This window comes from Grampus griseus (assembly GCF_964374135.1).
Source record: "Grampus griseus genome assembly, chromosome: 3".
Lineage (NCBI taxonomy): Eukaryota > Metazoa > Chordata > Mammalia > Artiodactyla > Delphinidae > Grampus > Grampus griseus.
Genome location: NC_139019.1, coordinates 9,803,768 through 9,821,230, shown reverse-complemented (window position 1 = coordinate 9,821,230; position 17,463 = coordinate 9,803,768). Strand labels below are relative to the sequence as shown.

The 17,463-nt window shown below is 36.0% G+C and overlaps 1 protein-coding gene across 2 annotated transcripts in view; it reads left to right on the top strand.

The window, feature by feature from the left end:
* Positions 1 to 17,463, top strand: part of CTNND2 (catenin delta 2) — a gene marked incomplete at its 5' end in the record, with an annotated part of 935,921 nt that overhangs the window by 229,297 nt on the left and 689,161 nt on the right. The gene's annotated exons all lie outside the window — the stretch shown is intronic.

The following is a 17,463-nucleotide window of genomic DNA, read 5'->3' as shown; positions in this document are numbered from 1 at the left end:
TGCACTTTTATTTTTACCCAAACGTATTGCTCCAACTTAATGTGGGGAAACTTTTTTTTTATTTTGTCAGTTCTGACTATTGAGATCATCCCATCTATGAAAAGTCTTCTTTAAAACTTCCTCTCTGAAGGGTGTGTGGATCTTTCTAGGCAAAAGCATTCTTTCCTTGTTCTTTGTCCTTTTCTTAAGGTACTTGTTTTCTTCTGAGTCTCTAAGGTTTGGTTTCCCCTCTGGTATGCAAGCCTATTGACTTGGGTTGTTCATTCTAGGAAGACAGCTCTGGAAAAGGGTGCATAACTCAGCCAGTGTAATGATTTCAGCCTCTAGTTACTTATTCCTCCAACAACTTTTTGGGCAGTGCACAAACTGTGCAACTGGACATGGGGGCCATGATGTTATGTCAGGTTGCAGTTTGTGTAAATGCCTTTATCCCCCTTAACCTTTGGTTTCAGGATCATCTCATCTTTCTTCTCCATCCTTCTATAGTACAAATCCAGTTTGTGTGAAGTAAATTTAATAATTGTTTGCTCACTGCATCCAGGTCTGGTGAAGAGTTCAGATCTTTGGAAATTGTTTATATTTCTTTGCTCATAATGCATATGATTCCTAAGTGATGTTTAGCTTAAAAATATGCTGTATTTTCTTCTCCTCTGACACATTTCAGCTGTACATCTTAAACATGACACTGTATTTGTGAAGCAGGAGGGTAACTGGTCCATTTGGAAGTACAAAGCAGAGGGATTCAGGCAAGGTGAGGCAGGTAAGCCTGAGGGGGTTGACTGCAGTGAGTCCTTTCTTGTCACTGAGCTGGTCTCTGAAGACACATCTTACTCAGTTCTCAATTCTGCACCAACATTTTAAGATAGAAGTTGATACATTTTATTTAATATATGTGCAATTATGTAAAGCTACCATTTTAGAATGTTAAAACTATCCAAGAAAATAGCCATGCTTGATGTAATATCTGTTATAACGTTAAAATATAAAACAAATTACAACACCTGAAAAGGAGAAAACCCTTATATCACATAGTCTGTTTTCTTTTCAAGCTAAATCCCTTACAACAGTAACTTTCTGTCTGTGGAAATATGGTTAAGAATTATACACAGGTCTCAGGAGTTCTGTTTGTATTATGTAGCCTGCTGTATGCTACAACTAGATACTTTGCAATTTATATCAACCTGTACAACAATTCTTAAATATAAATGTTATTATCCCAATTCTAGTGACGAAGCAACTCAGCTTAACTTGTTCACTATCTCATCGCTAAGTAGTGGGACTGAGATTCACGGGCTCAGTTCCCAGGGAGTCTTTGTACTCATCACCATATCTGTGAGCTACATAATTTCATTATTGATACATACTGTGTGCCAATTCCAAATATTAGCCCAGTTACCTGTAAACTCAATCATGACTTTAGTTAGTTATTCAGCGGAAATCTGGTTGGGGAAATTAACTTCCATTTCACCCTCGCGCTCATTGTTTAACGAGGGCCAGCACCTTGAATACTAGGAAACCAGAAGACACCAAATATAAACATCTCAGCGATTTCCCATTCAGAGGAGCCATTCCTTTAGCTGGGGTTCTTTCTTCAAAGCAGTGATTTCACAATGCAATTAATTTGTCTTCGTTCTACAATTACATACTTAATCCTGCAGTGAAGAGCAACTTCATACTTCATTCTCTGAACAAGAGCTAATGGAGCAGTTCATTTTGTGGAGAATTGAAAACTAAGTTGTCAATTCCAGCTTTCCCCGATAAGTATCCGTGGGGGGAAGTAGCAAGGCAGATGAATTAGAGCTGATAATTTGGATGAAAATGATCTCAGCCATCTGAGACTCAGGCAATGAACTCATGTTTTTCTGTGATATTTTAATTTGTTCATGAGTTTATGTTATGAGATTAAGATATCTATTTTAATTTTTTAAAGTCTCCTTAATACAATTTGTCCTGAAATTGTATTTTTTCACTATTTATGTTTATTTATTTATTTATTTTAACATCGTTATTGGAGTATAATTGCTTTACAATGTTGTGTTAGTTTCTGCTGTACAACAAAGTGAATCAGCTATATGTATACATATATCCCCATATCTCCTCCCTCTTGTGTCTTCCTCCCACCCTCCCCATCCCACCCCTCTAGGTGGTCACAAAGCACCGAGCTGATCTCCCCTTGCTCTGTGGCTGCTTCCCACTAGCTGTCTATTTTACATCTGGTAGTGGATATATGTCCATGCCACTCTCTCGCTTTGTCCCAGGTTACCCTTCCCCCTCCCTGTGTCCTCAAGTCCATTCTCTATGTCTGCATCTTTATTCCTGTTCTGCCCCTAGGTTCTTCAGAACCATTTTTTTTTTTTTTTTAGATTCCATATATATGTGTCAGCATATGGTATTTCTCTCTTTCTGACTTACTTCACTCTGTATGACAGACTCTAGGTCCATCTACCTCACTACAAATAAGTCAATTTTGTTTCTTTTTATGGCTGACTAATATGCCATTGTATATATGTGCCACATCTTCTTTATCCATTCATCTGTCGATGGACACTTAGGTTGCTTCCATGTCCTGGCTATTGTAAATAGAGCTGCAATGAACATTGTGGTACATGACTCTTTCTGAATTATGGTTTTACATTTAAAATTTTTTTAAAAAAATTTTTTCTCAAAGAATGACCCAGCAGTGATCTTTTTCTTTTTCAAATGCTCTTTTGACAATGATATTGTATGTGCATAAGTATTTGATAGACATACGATATTTTGAATAAAGATATCAATGTTAGCAACCAATTTCTATTAGTATGGAATAGCATTTTCATTAGCAGCTTCAGCTGAGGCATTGAGATCTGAATGAATTTCAAGACTAAACCTTTTTTTAATTAACTTCTCTGTAGCTTTGAGATATGTTGGCAACTAATGGAATTTGAAGATGGAATAGCCATCTGGTTTTAAATGGTTTCTACCTTCTTGGCTCACTAAGAAGTGCTAATGTGGAACATTGCCAATCAAGTCCCTTCTACCATCATTAAAATTAATTTCACAAACTAACATAATTCAATGACATAACTTAGAGTTACTTAATGCTATCAGGCATGAATGCAATGGTGAAATAAAGAATATCTTTAAATATTATTATTTTACCTATCTAATATCTTATACTTATTTTCTTATTCTTCCTGAGTGAAATTCTGACTCCTTTCTGGATTATTTTATTAGACATAATCCTTGATTATTCAGGGTCTTTGAACTGAATGTTCATGTTTGAAGACTTCATGAGCGTTTAAACTTTGGCTTCATCATCTCCCATTTATAAATACTGTACTAGAATATAGTCTTTTAGAAGGGTAATTAAGAAGAATGTTTATCCTCTGTTAATTGCAAACAGATACATTCTGTACATACACACATGTAATACTAATTCATGGTCTTAGGAGCACATCATACTTCAGCGGTCTTTCTGGTTATTTTCATAAAGAAAAAAACCATTTGATTTTCCAGGAATAGATATCTTTTCTTCCAGCAATATCTCCATCCTACTCATTAAGCACCTTAATAGTTAACTTGACTCTATTTTCCGTTGGATACATAGGCTGTATATATTACAATGTCACTTGCAGATAGGAATGGAAATTCAAGTTCATCGTTGAGTATTTCCTCTTTAGTGGGAAAATATGATTCTCTTTTAATTATAGATCAACCTATGGACAGAGAACATTAGGATAGTGGAGAACATTAAGATAATCTTTTTTTTTTTTTTTTTTTTTTTTTTGCGGTACGTGGGCCTCTCACTGCCGTGGCCTCTACCGTTGCAGAGCACAGGCTTCGGGCACGCAGGCTCAGCGGCCATGGCTCACGGGCCCAGCCGCTCTGCGGCATGTGGGATCTTCCCAGACCGGGGCACGAACCCGCATCCCCTGCATCGTTAGGTGGACTCTCAACCACTGTGCCACCAGGGAAGCCCAAGATAGTCTAATTTTTATTTCAAGTTTATATTTCACATCAGTTATGCAGACATGGTTTTCTTCAATGCCATGGTCACTTTTTCTCCAGAAAGTCCAGATTCATGGAAAGTCATCTGCAGTGACTCGGTGGGTGCTGTGTTTGAGTCTTGCCTTCATTAAGACACATATTAGAGGCATTTCTTTAAAATGAAAATCTTAAAAATAACTAGGAACCCTTTGGTTTCTTCCTGACTCCCAAAACCCATTTAACTGATGACTTAATACAATCCTCTCTGGTACTTTCTTTCTCAAGCAAGTAGAGACTGGAGAATTTTGGCTACTGTATTTGTTCACTGGTGGCTTTTGTCTAAGCAGTTGTCTAGTAATCATGTTAGGCTCATAGAATGAATTAAAGTAAAAGCCTTAATTTGCTTTCCTTATTATTTACACCAATTAGAAGGACTTACTCTTCACTCGGAACTTATTTCTGTCTCCAAAAGGTAATAAGAAAAGAAATAGAAATCTAAAATTCTTTCTTATTTGGTCTTTCCAATCAGAAAGAAGTAATTACTTTCTAAAGAGGGAGGACATGGCTCTCTTTCCATTTTCAGTTCCATGAGTGGCTTTCTCAATGGCCTAGTAAAGGTAAAATTTGCAGCAACTTTAGAAATATACTTTTATAAAATTATCTCATCTGTATATTTTAACAATATATTAAAGTAATTTTGAGATGATTTTAACAATATATTAAAGTAATTTTGAGATGATTTAATCATGTTTAGGGAAAATTAATTTTGTGAAATATAAACCACTGAAGAGATCACACTGAAGAAAGTCACAAGACTCAAAAAAGTTGGCATTTCAAGAGACAGGTGATGGATTCCATAAGAATCAGTGCCTTAGTTTAAGAGATCAGGAACTAAGTTTCTAAAGGGTCTGAAGAGTCAGTAAAAAGTTAGAAATGTAGTTCCAATTTTGCTGCTTTTTTCAGTGTAAACTTTTGCAAATTCTTCTCACCTTTCTGAACCTCAGATTTTCTTCTCTAGAAAGAGCGATCTCTAAGATGTCTTCCAAGTAACATCATGGGATCTATGTGGCAAAATAGAGAGTATTCTTGCTTTTGTCTAGTACTCTTTTCAAGTCTAGAGGCTTTTTGCTCACTCTCACTCCTTATTATAATTATAATCAATTTTTTAAAAATTAATGGATTTCCTGGTAACTTTTGTAACAACTGCTTTCTTTGGGTTTAGTAGGAAGAAAAGAACAATCATCATACACTTATATTTATATCCCTAAGAGTTTATTTTTCAGATATAATGGACTGACTTTTTATGTTTTCTTATTTTATATATTTCACAGGGAAAGTTATCATGGTTAGTAAATAAATATTACTTGAATAATTCTTTAATCCAGGAATCAACTACACATGTTTCAGAAATTCAGGCACATTTTCAAATGCCACTAATATTCTTCTTTACAGTTTTCCATTTATTATTTTTTCTCAAGATTTTAAAATTAAATTTTGCTTTTAATGATACTCATCCTACATAGCTTTGTGTGCTTTAACTGTGTTTTACTTTATTATCACCTGGATAATACTGTGTCATTACAATGATAACCGTTTTAAGGTTTAATATGTCAACTTGGGAAACACAGACACACACAGACAGACACACACACACACACACACACACACACACGCAAGCTAGATTAATACTTTAAATGCAAGGACTTCTAATGGTCCCAAAGTATGAATAATTGAGACCATGTAGGTATTGCCATCTTCCCTTTCCCAGTTTGGGTTTTTCCCTAAATTCTATCTTATGCTAATGATTCATTGTCTCTCCTTATGTAACTCACCCATCTCCTACATATAAACAAATATTCTCAAATTAATGTCTTGAATTCAGTTCTATCAGGAGACTCTAGACCAATATTATCAGCTGTCTGTTGATCCTTTCCATCTTGGTACCTCATTTTTCAATGTTTGCTATCCTACCAGCCCTCCCACTCAAAATGATAGAGTTGTTTTTGAAATCAGCTACTCTCGGGAATTCCCTGGCAATCCAGTGGTTAGGACTCCATGTTTTCACTGCTGAGGGGGCTGGTTCAGTCCCTGGTTGGGTTATTAAGATCCCACAAGCTGCATGGTGGCCAAAAAAGAAAAAAAAAAGAAAGAAATCAGCTACTTTCCCCAAATTCCTCATTTCTAGTGACTGTACTTTCCCCCTCCCCCAGATCAGGCAGACTCAAAACCTTTGGCTTGTACTTTTCTTGCACCACACTAATCTAGTTGTAGTCCTTCAAAATGGAGTGTACTACTATCCTTGCATTAACTTCCTCACTGTCCCCATCCTTGTTTGTGGCCGTACCACCTCAGGTAGCAGCATCTTCACTTGTCTCTCTGTCTATGCAGATCTCATCCCTTTTCTGGTCTCTGCTAAAGCTCAGCTGGATTAAACTCCCTCAAGCACAAACTGTTGATCTCATGCTATGGGCTCAGGATTCTTCAAAGCTGCCGCTTTGCCAATCTAATGGAGTAAAAACTCTTTATTGGCAGCTAAAGAAGTCCAGTGTATTCAATGGAATATGACTCAGCCATAAAAAGGAATGAAATTGGGTCATTTGTAGAGACATGGATGGACCTAGAGACTGTCATACAGAGTGAACTAAGTCAGAAAGAGAAAAACAAATATCGCATATTAGAAAATGCATATTGTGGATTCTGAAAAAATTGGTATAGACGATCTTATTTACAAAGCAGAAGTAGAGACACAGACGTAGAAAACAAGCATATGGATCCCAAGGGGGAAGGGGAGGAGTGGGATGAAATGAGAGGTTGGGATTGACATATACACACTATTGACACTATGTATAAAATAGATGACGAATGAGAACCTACTGTATATCTCAGGGAACTCTACTCAGTGCTCTGTGGTGACCTAAATGAGAAGGAAATCCATAAAAGAGGGAATATACGTATACGTATAGCTGATTCACTTTGCTGTACAGTAGAAACTAACACAATATTATAAAGCAACTATACTCCAATAAAAATAAAAAGTAAAATTTTAAAGAATAAAATAGGATGGACCAATGGGGAAAAGAAATCTGTTCTCCTTTTTGTTCTCTTTTATTTCCTTCTTTTGGATTTATTGTTATTATTATTATTGTTATTCTTTTCCTTGCTAGTTTGTAAATTATGTATTCTATTTTCTTTCTTTCAATAATTACTCCACAAATAAAAATATTTACATGTAAAACAAAAAAAAAAGTCCAAAATCTGTTTCCGTCTATCTTTCTACTATTTCAGTAAGTGGACCTAATATTCTAACCTGTTTTAGTGTTTACTGGTCACCTGAAAATGTTCATTATGTTAGTTAAATACTATTACTAACATAATAGTAACAATTCTTCTTCACATGTATTTGACTGGAATTCTGCTTCTGGTCATAAAGAAACAATTACTAGAAGATGGGAACTTATGGCATAAGCAAATGTAAACACTGAACAAATATTGGATATGATGCAGTCATTTTCAGGCTTTGGCCAACAGGTTGTGCAGGACTTGATTCTTGAGAGAAAAGAAGCACATGAGGTGTCCCATATTTGTCTCAGCTTTCAGCCTAGGTGTGGTTTCCCAGCACTGACCCAAGGAGAGAAAGTGGAGCTTTGTGAGGGAAGGAGCAGATATCAGAGAAGAGGAAAATGTAAGATCTGCATAGGATGTTCCCTCAGGTCCATCTGAGTGCACCTGAGGGCTGAGTGCACATGCACAGGAAAAGACTCCCAAAGGCTTCAGGTAGGACAGCTGCTGTGGAACTAAGAGTTGAATGGAGATTCAACTCCACAGTCAGAGGTCATGTGGTGCTGAGTGATGTTGGAGTTCTGGTCTCTCCAGAATGAATCAGCCTAGCTGAGCACAGTGGACATTCAGTTGAGATCCCAGAAAAGCCACATTTTGGAAGTAACCACAGCCAAGAGTAAAAGTGATGTCTTAGTACTAAGGAGAAAAACAGAATACACTGACACTATCATGCATGAAATCAAGCCTGACTCTGGGGTGTTTTCGAACCCTAATAACCAGTTTTCCGATTCTCTGGATACTAATCAGGTGCTCAACAAGTAAATTCTGACAGTAACTACCCAGAGTTATGATAGATCCCACAGCTTAAGGGCTCAGGGCTGCAAGACTGCTTCTCATTTCAGATGCCTACTGCAAGTCCCGGAGTCACCTGACCTCTCATCAACCAGCTATAAATCGGGGGTTCCCACAACGCTCTCCTCAGGTCTGATTTGCTAGAACAACTCACAGAAATCAGGAAAACACTTTACTGTGACTCATTTATTGTAGAGGATACAGCTCAGGAACAGCCACATGGAAGAGATGCACAGGGCAAGTTACGTCTTGTGGCATACAGAGTTTCCATGCCCTCTCTGGGTGCACCAGCCTCCCAGCAACCAGTGTGTTCAACAAGCCAGAAGCTTTCTGAACCCCGACATTTAGGGGCTTGCAGAGGAGGGTTATGGAGGTTTCATTACATAGGCATGATTTAGTAAATCATTGGCTACTGGTGATTATTAACTCAATCTCCGGCACCTCTCCATACACCCCCTCACCAAATTTGGGGGCTGGGGCTAAAGTTCCAAGCTTCTAACCAAGGCTTGGTCTTTCTTACAACCAGTTTCCATCCTGAAGCTGTCTGGGAGCTGGCCAATGGTTGCCTAATTAGAAAAAAGAGGCATGCCTATCAATCACCCTTATCACTCAGGGAATTCCAAGGGTTTTAGGAGCTGTGTGCCAGGAGCCTGGAACAAAAAAACAAATACATATTTCCTGTTATACCACACTGAGAGAATCCAGATGTTCCACTTGTAGCTCAACTATCTGTTAGAGAAAAAGTTAGCACACTTTATAGGGGAACAGCGTAATCTACACTCCCTGCAATGAATCATTAACAAATAGAAAAGTATAGAAATATGGTAGATTAAATTCAACCTTATTAAAAATTACAATAAATATAAATGGACTAAACATTCCATTTTAAGGGTAGAAATTGTCATATTGTGTAAAAAGAAGACTCAAATCTGTCTACAAGAGTTATACTTGAAGTATAAGGTCACAGATATTCTGAAAATAACTTAAAAATTATACAGGCATAAATTGTTTCATTGTGCTTCTTTTTATTGCACTTTGCAGATAATGAACTTTTTACAAATTGAAGGTTTGTGGCAACCTTGCATTGAGCAAGTCTGTTGGTGCCGTTTTTCCAACAGCATTGACACACTTCATGTCTTTGTGTCACATTTTGGTAATTTCTGCAATACTTCAAACTTTTTCATCATTATTATATTTGTTATGGTGATCTGTGATCAGTGAGTTTTGATGTTACTATTGCAAAAATATTATGATTCGCTAAAGGCTCAGATGATGGTTAGCATGTTTTAGCAATAAAGTATTTTTAATTAAGAGATGTGCATTTTTTAGACATAATGCTATAGCACACTTAATAGACCACAGTATAGTATAAATGTAACTATTATATGCACTGGGAAACCAAATAAATTTGTGTGACTCACTTTATTACGATATTTGCTTTATTGCAGTGGTCTGGACAAAACTTGCAATATCTTTGCGGTTTCCTGTGTGCAGATTTTTTTAAATTAATGAAATCTAAATTGACCTTTTAAAAGTTTATATTTAGAGCTTTCCTAGTCTCTCTAAAATATTCTTCCCTAGGTCAAGATTGTAAAAATATTCCCTTATAACAAGGATAATTCAGCAACTGGACTTTTCATATATTACTAGTGGGAGTATAAAGTGATATAATCATTCTGGAGAAAATTCTGGTAGTTTGTTATAAATTTAATCATACATCAAGCATATGACACAGCATTCTACTTCTAGATATTTACCCAAGAGAAATGGAAACGTTTGTCTGAAAAGAGATTTGTACCAGAATGTCATGGTAGCTTTATTAATAATAGCCCCAAGGTGAAAACAACCCAAATGTCTGTGATGATAAGCATATTGTGGTAGAGCCATAGAATGGAATATTGCTCATCAATGATATATGCATGTATGTATGTATATGTATGTATACACACTTCTGAAACATACAACAACATGGATGAAACCTCAAAAATCATTTTGCTGAGCAAAAGACCCTGAACACAATTTATTTATGATTCTGTTTATATAAAGTTCAAGAACAAGCAAAACTACTCTCTGGTGACAGAAATCACATAGTGGCTGAGGCATGAATAAAAAGAACATGAAGGTACTTTTAGATGTGATAGAAATGTTCTGTGTCTTGACTCAAGTGTGAATTATCTGGTTGTATGTATTTAGCAACTTATCAAATTATATACTTAAGATCTGTGCATTTCACTTTAGGCATATGTTATCTCATATTTTCAAGAAGATAAATAACTACTTTAAGAAATTGAGTTTGACCTGGAAAAAACAAAGAAATGAGAAAAATACTTTGAATGCCCCCTTGTCTGACTTTTAAAATTTTCTAATTTATTTCCTCTCATTTGAATCCTACCAGGCTTCCAAGCCCATTTCAGATGGGAATTACACTAAATTCTAGGAATTACGCTAGATATAGATGGGTGCATTCATAGAGCAACTATCAGAAATGATCCTGCCTCACAACTGTTTGTATAAATGATATATCAGCAAACATAAATGTCCACTGCTTAAGGCAAATAATTCACCTGTTCATTCAAGAAAAAATAATTGAACTGGACATTGGGCTGAGTGTTGTCAAATCTAAGAAAAGGTACTGTCTTGGGCTTCAAGGCTCCTTTTGTTTTGAATGAATTTGTTCACTAAATGGATCTATTAATAGCATTTATTCCTCAACATTTATTTTACACAAAGTATTACCTACCATATTCAATAAAATGTTCCCAGGCATTAAGGATAACAATGATGTCTAATAGAATATGGCTCATGACTTCAAAGATCTCACAGTTAATGTTCAAGTCAAACAACTGAATAAGGAATTACAAAAATTTAGACCTGTGCCAAATGCTTACATAAGGTTAAAAGAAGCAGACTGGGGAAATGCCCTGGAGGGAAGGACTTTTAAATTGAAACTTGAAGAGAGAATATTAGGGTAAACCTTACAACCTTGCAGTATTGCTGAGATTCCGCTACTTTTGACCTACAGAAATGGCAAATCCATATGACTCAAGCTAATACCTACAAGAGCACTGTTTCTAGCAAGAGGACCTGGGGAAAGGCCCCCAAAGAAAACAAAGTATGATGCATTCAAGGAACTGAACAATTTAGTTCAGTTCTAGTAAGACCAAACCCTAGGGTGAGAGTTGAAACTGCAGCACAATGTCAAAATTATGGAGTGAGGCAGCCATTATTTCAGAATGGCAATGAGAAGAAACAAACATCAGAGAGAGAGAGGAAAAAAAGCACAAAAACATCAAGCCTGAATTCAGGAAGTGATGCATTTGGCCATCACATCTCCTAAGCTTGATGTTCTGGAAGGTTCGTTACAGCTGCGTAGAGAGAACCCACTGAACAGGTATCACGAGTCCTTATTCCCATGGTCCCTGTTCCAATTCTATCTGTAGAGACATTTATGAGCTGGTGCTCCCGCTTTAATGGACCTGCTGAGACTGGGAAGCTGTGATGCACTAGACAAAGAGAAGAATGATGCCTGGAAGTCTAGAGTCTCCACTTACTCCTCTATAGGACTTAGTGACTCATTCGAAGAGCATATACTACATTAAGAACCTTTGCGAGAAAAGAGCCTACCAATTGTGCACAACCTACCAAAATGAATTTTTTAACTTTTTATGAAAATGTGAAATGATTCTAAAATGCTATCTAGTTATACTCACCATGTAATGATAATATTGAAATCATTGTAGATCTATACATTCTTTTCACTTATTCTTTGTAAACTAGATAAAAATGTGACTTCTTTTTATTAAAAATTATTGTAATTTTTATTACAATTTTACTGCAATTGAAGGACTTCAATTTAGAAAATTCTAAATTCCGTACCTCTTTTCAAAACACATCTTAGCAGCCAATAATGCTAATTCTCAGGAAATGTATTCATATAGCACAGTGTAAACTTGTAATTCACTAATGTGTCATTTCCTCCCATTAGGAAGCAACCGTCATTTATGGAGAGCTTGAGAGCAGAGTGCACAGAGCCAGAGGGCTTAAGTGACTTCAAGATGTTGACTGTAATGTTTTTAGGGCCTTGACAACGATGAGGGATGTCAGGTTTTTTCGATTTAGTGAGTTTCCCACTGAATACAGCAATTCAGCATAGCACAGGGAGACAGGAAGTAAGAGCTTTCTGGTAATGGATTCTTTTTATTTGTTGGTTGTCAGTGATTTGACTTCACTCCTGATCCACTCCAGAACAGCCGATGAACTCAGAATGCACCACCGCCATACTGTAAAATACCTGATGTTCAGACAGGCTTTCCTTAATGCATGTTTCTTTCTTTCTTCTTTTTGCTCTTGTTCTTGACCTCTGCAGTGATTATATTCCTTGTTATCTGTGAAAGGTTTGTTGAACAAAGCTCGTGTGTCAATATGAACACTCATACATACAAGTTATTTTCAGGAAGTATGTGTTATTCTCATTTGGTGACAAAGATATAATAATGCCAGTTTCATCTTCTTTATAAAACTTGAAAGTTTATTGTAACTTGTGGATATGGACATTCAGAATATGTTTGTTATGTTAACTAGCAAATAAAAAAGATGAATGCAGTAATTTTTAAAAAAAAATTACTTGAATAATAAAATAACATTCTCTTGGACGATGGTTTGGAGAAGATTTTCAGCTACTTTGAAGATTATAAACATCTATATGGCAAAAGTCATGGAGTGAATAAGAAACAACCCAGGTATTTATGTCATTTAAAATATAAAGCATTGAGGCTTCCCTGGTGGCGCAGTGGTTGAGAGTCCACCTGCCGATGCAGGGGACACAGGTTCGTGCCCCGGTCCGGGAAGATCCCGCAGCGGCTGGGACCATGAGCCATGGCCGCTGAGCCTGCGCGGCCGGAGCCTGTGCTCCTCAACGGGAGAGGCCACAACACTGAGGGACCCGTGTACCACAAAAAATAATAACAATAAATAAAATAAAATATAAAGCATTAACTTGGTGAGTATTTGAATTTTAAGTTCAATAGGATTATCAGAAATACTTTAAAAATATATTTTGATTAGTATGCCATTTAAAATGTACTTATAAAAACATATTAATTGGAAAATTGCTTTTTGTATTATCATCTTCAGATTCATTGTCACTAATTGTGTGACTAATTGTCAGAATCACTAGCACTATTTAAATTATTGCCAAATTTCATAAAATCTGAGACACTTTAAATATGCACCATTATTTTATATACAACTAAGAGAGAAAGGAAAAGGGAAGAAAGGAAGAAAAGGAGGGAAGAAAAAAAGAAACAGCAGAGTAAAGGAAGGGGAGGGGGGAGGAGGAAAGGGAGAGAGAGAGAGAAGGAAGGGCGGGAGGGAGGAAGGAAGAAAGGAAGGAAGGAAGGAGAAGGAGAGAAAGAGAAAGAAAATTAGGATGCAAACTGGGACACAAGGGTTTTTTTTTTACTTAAAATTTTGTTTCATTCCTATTGGAAAAGCTCTTTTAGATTCATCTAGATATAGATTTTTTCTTATCATATATTATTGTACATTCTTAAAAATGAAAGTACAAGCTCCATAAGTTGAAGTATTCCCAAAACTTTTCCACAGTCTCTCTTATGATTCACTTTTGATGCTCTGTCATCAGCATCTTAGTTTTCCATGCACAGCCATCCTCAGTGACACTAAAAGTGGTGAGAGTACAGAACCTTTTTAAGAAGGGTTTCACGGTTGCCTCTGTGATTGTCTTTCCAGCTCTTGTGGCACATCCTGCAAGTTTTCTTTTCTTGATCTCACCAGAATATGTTCCTGGAAGGTTTTCAGATAATAGTCAGAACTGATATTTCTTCCTCAAAGTCCTTCAAGTGGTTTTTGAATGAAACACAGCAGGCCCAAGTTCCCACCTGTGGCAGGACTTGAGAACAGTGTCATGACCACCATCTGGCTGAAAGTGATTGTAAGAAACTACTGGCTGGAAGATGCATTCTTATTTCAGAGATGTTAAGAAATGAAAAGTGTGCATCTCAGAATTGTTGGAATGCAATAATTTTATCATTCACTTCTTTTTGTCACTCTTATTGAGTTTGTATAGTTAAATTAAAAGGTGTTAAATGTCTATCTTATGGGGCTCTGCTTTAAAGCTCATCTGTGTAGGACAGGTTAAAGGCTTTCCTATCTGTAGGTTTCTGTGGCTCATAGGTCAGTAAGAACAAAAGTTACCTCTTGAGATGGAGAGCTGGTGAGTTCATTGGGGGAGACAGCATGATATAGGTTTGAGGTAACCTCTGCGGTGACTGGGACAGAGAATCCAGAACACAAAGAACCTTTAACAGATGCTCTGAGGACGAAAATGGGGTTGTACAGTGGCTCTAGTCCATGTTGGTATGGCACTTTTCTCTGGCAGCATTCAGCAGAAAGGATAGAAGCAGAGACATGGGGTTAATCAGAGGTAGAGGTTTTATAAAGCAAGCTTCGAAGGAAAATCTCCTAAGACCTACACTGCTCTTACTTAGTTGAGTTTTGTACGACCACTGCAAAGGGTGACATTGCAAACAGAATTAAGGAAAGAGCAGAGAGGTAAAACCACTTCTTGGTTATATTTCTGCATAAGGTGCATATGGATTAAAACAGGAAAAGAATATAAATATAGATTTTAAAAGTTCAGATTTGTCTTGCTTCACCTGCCAGTCTTCTTTGGCTGCAGTTCAGTCTTGTGCCAATTTATAGGTGTTCACATTTTGTGGAACTCTCTCTAAGTTCTGTAACCGTTTCAATGACTGAAACCACAAGTGTGTGTAGTGTTTACTTCCCAGGTAACCATATATGAAATGTGTGAGAGCTGCTTCCGGCTGCTTCTAGTGCATTTGGATTGATCTAATTTGATTCCTAAGCCCTGAGTGAAAATAATCATTCAGTATAGGCAAAGGCTTCTGCCATTTGGATTGTGATTTCTTTCAATCAAAAACACATAACCTTGGGCCGAACAATGAATGCCTTCCTTAAAAATTACCTCTAAATATAATTTATTATAGAATGATTTTAAATTAACTCAGAAGGATTAATGACGACAAGAATGAGGAATAAATTTCTCCTCTTGCCTTTCCTCTGTATTTACAAATGCCAGTTGTTATCTATCCATATTATGGAAATCAGAGGTCTCCTGGGTGATACATAGCTTTCTTTTCCATCGAATATATAGCCCTATTTTGTAGGATGTGGGAGAGCTTTGGTACCCTATAATAATGAAAAATCCAGGAAATGATAGTCACTGACTGAATGTAAGAATCTCAATATTATTGGTTTTTTTAATAGGTTAGACAGTACCTGTCTTAAAAAAAAAATAGTAGAAGTTCTTTTTTATTTTTTAATCCAAAAAACATGTACGTTTATTTTAAATCAGTTTGGTACATGATACAGATTGGTTTTGGAGTTTTTAATGAACTGAAATAGAAATTTCTAAATACAGCAGTGTCTGTGCAACAAATATCTGTAAGGTAAAATAAGGGATTTTAATAGAACTACAGTCTACCTGAACAAATCAGATGAAAAATCTGCAAAGGTTTCTATATACCTTCGGGATTAAAAAGAACCCCCAAATTATTAATGGCTCAAGATACTAAACAGCTAAAGGAAGAGGGGAAAAGGCTGTGAGTTCTGTTGTAAGAGCTCTTTTTGTAAAATCCAATTCCATATTATCATTCTGTTAGAGCAGTATTCAAAATTACAGAAGATGAGAGGCTTCATCAGCTATATTTTCACAAAAATAGCTATAGTGTTAACATTAATGTGTGGCAAGGTATTCCTGTCTAGGTAAATGACAATTATAACATTGTAGCTAATTTTTACCACTTTGGGAGAATGGAAATTGTGTATATTTTCAACTGAATCTTGTATCTTAAAGTACTCACTAAAAACTAATAGCCATGGCACTATAATAAAATTTGTTGTGCAGTACCAAAAATATTACTACTGAGGGAAACAAAAATGTGAGGTAAGCCTACCTTTCCCCAAAAACCTTTGAAGCCAGAGATTTTAAACAATTAAGGCACTTGAAAACATTAGGTATATATACCAGTGTGCAAGTAAAACAAACTTTAGCTGTACCAGCAAGTAAAGAAGAAACAGTAAATCTTCATTTTAAGAACCTTTTATTATCTAAATGTAAGGAATTTTGGCTTCAGAAATGGACCAAAGCAACTTGTCATTTCTTACTATAAAATACTGAAAACCAAGTGCTAAACACAGCTGCTATAGGCTAGAGAAACTAAAACAAAAAACCTTAATGACCTAGAAAAGCAAAAGCTCATTTTAAACTGATTTAAGCCTCTGAACTAATGCAATGTGTCAAAGGCAGGGAAGAAGTATCCCTCTAAACCTGAAAAAACTAGTGCTTCATAAGGAAACTAAAAAAATAAAAGTATGCATGCTTATCATACTACAGGAATTGAAACTAAGAAGAAGGAAGGGTGGAAAAGGAGAAAGAAAAAGTACAATCTATTTATCCAGGGCAATCATCATTAAAAATCTACAGTAATCTGATCAACTAAATTTTTTTCTGAAATTACACTGCTCACATTTGCTATCTTAAAACGATTGTCTTATTTAAAGAGTTAATAAATGATTCTAAAACAACTTCTTTCTTTCTTGCCTTATAGAAGTTACTTTTCCAGAAAGCTTGGTGGAAATCCTTTTAAGGTACAACAGTGTTAGGATAAGTTTTTGAAGTACAAAGGAAAATATAATTAAATCAACTTTATACTTTTTAACAGCCATAAGCAAAATGTTGGGAGGTTCAGTATATCAACGCTTTTGACTTTGTGTAACATCCTTTAAGTTACTCAGGCTTGAGATAAAGTAGGTAAGTTTTCAATTAAATAGTAACATTATGGTATCTAAAAGCAGGTTTACTACTGCTCACATCAACAGTTACATCCTCAGTCCAACCTTTCCCTTCATTAATGTGAAAGAACAAATCACCAACATTTTAAGTTACAGTCTACCTTTCAGTCTGTCTTTTAAGGCACTGTTCTTTATTTTCTCAATGATATAAGGTGCTTTACAAGTATCAACAATAACCTGCTACACTTTAATGTTTTGTATACTTTCCCTTCATTTCTTTAAATCTGGAATGTAATTCTATGTGTGGCATCTTTTTTCTAATGTAGAAAAAATAACTTATCAAGCACAAAATTCCACTCTAAGGATACTAAATTTATAAATTTATTCCACTTTTTGCAATTATAGCCCCAAATCCACCTGATTGCTGCTCATTTGGCACATTTTTCTCAATTCTGGTCACTAAACTACATCCCAAGTTAGCATGAAAAAATGCAGCTTTCAGGCTTTAAAATGACTACATTTGAATTGCTAAGA